Here is a 6,000-nt window from a genome sequence, read left to right as displayed (position 1 = left end):
TAATTATTGCAATGTGTGCTATACATAGGTATTATCACAAAGTGCATTAACTTTTTGCACTTATACCTATGTAATTGTATTTTCCTATCTGCAAAGTACTTACTTTATTACTGGGAAGGAGGGGAGAGAGAGAGAGAGAGAGAGAGAGAGAGAGAGAGAGAGTTTCTACAGGAGCCATCTAGTAGTTAGCTATATATATCTCTATAGAAGGCCCACCTAGTAACTTGAGGTTAGGTTTAGGTAGTAGTGTAGGGGTTAGAGGCCACTTTTACTAGGGATGTGCAGAGCAAAATTTTATGTTCATATTTTTTATGTCCGAAAGGGGGTCCCACTTGCGGCCAATATGGACATAAAAAAAATCCAATGAGTTGGGTATATGTACATATGTGCAAAAAAAAAATTTAAACCCCCTCACCCTCCTTAATCCCCCCCCCCAGACTTACCACAACTCCCTGGTGATCGAGCGAGGAGTGAGGACGTCATTTCTGCAATCCTTGGCGAGAAGCATGTGACGTCGGTGGCACGTCGAGTGACGCGGCGTCACGTGATTCCCGGCTCGTTCGCGCCGGACGGCTCGTTCGGCCCAAAAAGAACTTTTGGCCAGCTTGGGGGGGCCTCCTGACCCCCCCAAGCTGGCCAAAAGTTCTTTTTGGGCCGAACGAGCCGTCCGGCGCGAACGAGCCGGGAATCACGTGACGCCGGCGTCACTCGACGTGCCGCCGACGTCACATGCTTCTCGCCAAGGATTGCAGAAATGGCGTCCTCACTCCTCGCTCCATCACCAGGGAGTTGTGGTAAGTCGGGGGGGGGGATTAAGGAGGGTGAGGGGGTTTATATTTTTATTTTGGCTCAACAATCGCGATTTCCCACATATCGAACATATCTATGTTCGATATGTGGGAAATCCGATCGTTTATGTCGAATCAATTTTTTAAGTAAAAAAAAAATATGAGTTGCGTTTTACTAATGCGGTCAATCCGAATGCACACCCCTAACTTTTACATGCAGAGTGAGACATATGAACAGAACAGTACACTCTTGTGAACATTTGATGTCCTTTGGAATGAGGAAACTCACACAATGATGAGATTTGTACAATGTTCTCTCAACCTAGCTTGATGGACTCTCTACCTGTGTAACAACAAACTAGGTTGAGAGAACACTGTAGAAATTTCATCTTTGTGTGAGTTTCCTCACTCTGAAGGATATCAAATCTTCACAAGAGTGTACTGTTCTGTTCATATGTCTCACTCTGCATGTAAAATTGTCCCCTAACTCCTACACTACTACCTAAACATTACCTTGAGTTACTAGGTGAGCCTCTGCTTACTATGGTGCCCCCCCCCCCCCAAGAGGCACTCTCTCTCTCTCTCTCTCCCCCTCCCCCCTCCTCTCATCTTAGACCCTTCCACAGCCTAAAAGTACCTAAAATGGAATTTGTGAAAATATTATATTATGGGCATAATGCATGATATTGCACAACTTAATGCAATTGAAAAAGATGTAGTTATTTTCGTCATAAAAACTGTGATATCATGAGTTATGACTTTGCAAAGCCAGCCCACTTTTTCTGAAATCTCACCCATGACTCCACCCTAATCCCTCCCCTTTTAAAAATTTGCATCACACCATGAGTTATGGTGCTTATCGCATGCGTTAAGGCATTTTTCGCATGCAAAAACACCTTAACGCATGTGAATACATCATAACGTGATTTGATAAATGACCCTGTAAATCTGGAAAAACACTAATCTTAGAATTATAGAACAATTTATCCCTATATTTAAAGAACAACTGAAAAATCAATTCCACATCTGATTCCAAGGCAAAATTAACTTTCAAAGTTATATATGATAGTACCTGATTGCATCTCTTGATGCACAGAAAAATCTATACTCTTCGAGGCACCCAATTGCTTAACTGCTGTTTCCACCTTCTGAAATGGAGATATACAATGGATCTTGTAAATAGAAGGCAAAGATTCAGGAGGCATTAATAAACAATCTTTGAAATAATGATGAAAAAGATTAGACAAAGTCACTGAGGAAACCTTATGGAAAGTTGAGAAACCTCAAGATTTTGTATCAAATTAAATTCTCAAAATTTTCTATTTTCCTACATAAATGTAAATTGTCCTTAGCAATGATTATACCAAGATCTTCAATCTTTTTGAAACTTGACTCCACATCATCAGACCTTACTTGATTTTCCTGAATCCAAATGTCATTAATTTCTCCTTTAGATTTCAACTCAATCATCTGCTCCACAAATTGAGATATTTGCACAGCTATCTGTTTCACTATCAGGGAGATAGCCTTCCATAGTTCCTCTAAAGTGATAATTGTGGTCTCTCCAAAATAAATGCTTCCCCAGTAAAAACAATAAAGTTTGGTAGTGTAACTGAAGAAATATCAATTACCTTACTATCTTGCAATCTAATATCATCAGCTTGTTGAATTTCTCTATGCAAAGCCAGATTTGATGCCTCTCCAAAGTGTTGTTCCTCCATACATACTGAGTGGTCAGCAGACTCCATCTGCATCACTAAAGCCAAGGGGACAGGATCAATTTTCAATGACTAAGGAAACACCGTACAAGAATCTGTATATGAAAAGGTAGGAATTTAGAAGACATTCTTGCAGTCAAGATCTAATGTGCTGCCATCTTGGGCCTACTCTCTCTTGATTTAATTCTTCCCAAGATAATACTTTTAAACAATGACCACACCGCATGCAAACTTTTAACCTTTCCAACCTTTCTTTTTAGTTATTTTTAATTAATTCCCTCATTCAATCATAGTCTTCCTTTTTCAAGTTATATGATGTTTCAGTAGTTTTACTTAATGTCATCCTTGATTATATCAAATTTGATTGCATTATGATTGCTATTGCTTTGCGCCACTAACATAGCAACCCCTTGAACCAGGTCATGAGTTCCCCTCTGGACTAGATCTAAACTAGTGGCCACTCTATTCAGTTCTAGAACCAATTGCTCTATGAAACAGTCATTTATGGCATCTAGAAACACAACCTCTTTAGAATGCCCTGATGAGAAATTGATCCAATCAGTACTGGGGTAATAGAATCTTCCATTGTGATTGTGTTGAAAATGTATTTGCCTTTCTAATTTCAGCTAGGATTTCACAATTTGTTTCTTAATCTTACGAGGTGGGCAGTAGATCTAGGTGGCCCTAGATCCATGCCCTGGGTTTCCAGTGTAGTTGGAGAAACTATTTCGTTAAAGACAATCATTTGTTTAATGAAGTAGGTCATGACCAGGTGTACCTGTAAGGTACTGTTCATGGGTAAAAATCATATATATAGAGTTTACAATTACGTTTGTGAGGTAGGTTTCATAGATTATTGAGATGCACATTCTTAGAATAGTGCTGTGTGCTGGTGTTCTTCTTCTGCCTATTCCTGTATATTTTCATTCTCATTCTCCAGTCTCTTTATAAAATGCTTGTTTAAAAAGCTATGTTTTTAAACTTTTCTTAAAGGTTTTGAGATCTGTTTGTAATCTGATCTGTAGAGGCATTGTGTTCCAAAGTATGGGGCCTGCTAAAGTTAAGGCCCTTTCTTTTACTTGAGTTAGTCTCACAGTTTTTACTGAGGGAATGGTTAAGAGTGCTTTATTTGCTGATCGAAGGTTTCTGTGTGGGATGTGCACTCGTAATGCTGTGTTTAGCCAGTTCGATTTTTCATCATGTATTAGTTTATGTACATATGTACATAGGGCTTTGTATTTAATTCTGTGTTCAATAGGTAGCCAATGTAATGCTGCCAGGGTTTCAGTTATATGGTCCCTCCTCCTTTTTCCTGTTAGTATTCTAGCTGCTGTGGTTTGAAGTATTTGAAGTGGCCTTAATGTTGTATTTGGGAGTCCTAGTGAAAGGGCTTTACAGTAGTCTGCGCTGGAGAAAACTAGTGCCTGCAGTACTGTTCTGAAATCAGTTAGTGTTAGTAATGGTTTTAGTTTTCTGAGTATCATGAGTTTTCCATAGCCTTCTTTTACTTTTAGTGATATGTGTTGTTTTAGATTAATTTCTGGGTCCATTATTATTCCAAGGTTTCGTACTGTTTCAGCTAGTTCAATTTTCTGGTTGTCTTTGAGGATTATTGGAGTTTGGATGATTTCCATATTTTTCCGTTCTAAGTGTAGAAATTCTGTTTTTTCAATATTGATCACAAATTCCATTTAGTTTAGCAGTTGATTTATAATTTATTTATTTATTTATTTGGAACTTTTATATACCGACATTCATGTGCAAAAGTACATATCATATCAGTTTACAGCGAAACGATAGAAGTATAAAACGAATGCATTACATCGAACAGGGGTTACATGAACTGGGGTACAACTTACAAATAAATACTATGTTCTTCCTGGTAAATAACAGTGTGGCAAACCAGAACTTAGATGGCAGATATATCATGAAGGAAAACATATCCTCAGTTAAATAGGGGTTAGTGGGTTGGGGTGAAAAGAGAGATGCAAGACCAGACTACGAAGTAGGATCATTGTTTAGAGTTCGGAAAATTTGACTAAAAGAGTAGTCCAGATATAGAATGAACGGCAGATGGATGGATCATCTGAATTTACTGAAAAGCTTGAGAGAAGAGCCAGGTTTTGAGTTTCTTTTTGAAGGTTGCCAGGCATATTTCTTGCCGGAGGTCTGGTGGTAGAGCATTCCATTGCGAAGGGCCAGCTGTGGAAAGAGCTTGTTTCCTTAAGAAGGATTTGATAGGGGGGGCTTAGAGGGTGTCTCTATAAGCAGATCTGATTGGTCTAGTGGTGTTATGGTGATGAAGTGGAATATTTTGATCAGGTGGGGTGAGATTGTGTAAGGCTTTGTGTATAATCATTAGGACTTTATACTGGATTCTAAATTTGATTGGGAGCCAGTGACGGTTACGCAGGATGGGTGTGATATGATCTCTTTTGCTGGTCTTGGTCAAAATCCTCACTGTAGCATTCTGCAAGTCTAGGTACATGTTCGCTAAGGTTAACGTTTTCTGTAGTGTGCCCTCAATTGGTAAAATTAGTTGAATATCGTCTGCATAAATGTAATGTATGATTCCTAGACCTGCTAGCAGATGACATAAGGGCAGCATGTATATGTTAAAGAGGGTTGCGGATAGGGCTGATCCCTGCGGTACTCCTGTTTTGAGATTGACTTTTTCAGATAATATGTTGATCTGAACTTGAAAGAAACAATTATTTAGATATGAACTGAACCAGTTTATTGTTTTGCTATGTAATCCGATTTCTTCTAGTTTTTTTAGTAGTATTTTATGGTTTACTGTGTCGAAGGCTGCTGATAAGTCTAGCATTATTAGAATGTAATGTTTACCGCTATCGAAACCTCTTAGAATGTTATCTGTTAGTGAGAGAAGTAGTGTCTCAGTGCTGTAATGCTTTCGAAATCCATGTTGAGATGCATACAGTATTCGGCTAGCTGTTTCTGTACTGTTTTTTCTATTAGTTTAGCTATTAGGGGAAGATTTGAGACTGGGCGGTAGTTGTTCAGGATCGTGGGGGTCACTTTTTTTTTCTTTATGATTGGTTTTATAATTGCCCCTTTCAGTATATCTGGCATAGTTCCTTCTTCGAGGGATAGGTTTATGATCTTAGCTAATGTAGGTGAGACCGTGTTGGCTGTTTTCTTAAGTTCAAATGTTGGTATTCAATTTTGTGTGGAGCCGGGTTTATGTTTTTTAGCATGTATTCCACTTCCATCTCGGATATCTCAATAAATGATGACCATTGGTTCACGTCTCTTTTTTGCATTTTAATGTATTGTTTGTTAGTGCTTGGAAGTTTATTTCTTAAGTTAGTAATTTTGTCACTGAAAAATTTGGCAATTTTGTTACATTTTGATTCTGGTAGGTTTTGTGGTGATTCTTGCTTGTCATTGGTGAGATTTGATACTATTGAGAATAAGGTTCTTGGATTGTTAGCAAATTTTTCTATTTTATTGCTGTATTATTCTTTCTTAAC

At 38.4% G+C, this 6,000-nt stretch overlaps 1 long non-coding RNA gene across 1 annotated transcript in view; it reads right to left on the bottom strand.

The window, feature by feature from the left end:
• Positions 1–1,852: 1,852 nt before the first annotated feature.
• Positions 1,853–6,000, bottom strand: part of LOC115081887 — a 79,837-nt gene continuing 75,689 nt past the window's right edge. Inside the window, exons 2-3 of the long non-coding RNA XR_003853967.1 lie at positions 2,420–2,544; positions 1,853–1,936 (exon numbers count right to left, since the gene is read on the bottom strand). This is a non-coding gene — a long non-coding RNA (uncharacterized LOC115081887). The remainder of the gene's footprint in view (positions 1,937–2,419; positions 2,545–6,000) is intronic.

Source organism: Rhinatrema bivittatum, chromosome 1 (genome assembly GCF_901001135.1).
Source record: "Rhinatrema bivittatum chromosome 1, aRhiBiv1.1, whole genome shotgun sequence".
Lineage (NCBI taxonomy): Eukaryota > Metazoa > Chordata > Amphibia > Gymnophiona > Rhinatrematidae > Rhinatrema > Rhinatrema bivittatum.
Note: the sequence above shows the minus strand (reverse complement) of the source record. Positions and strands in the feature narration are given on the sequence as shown.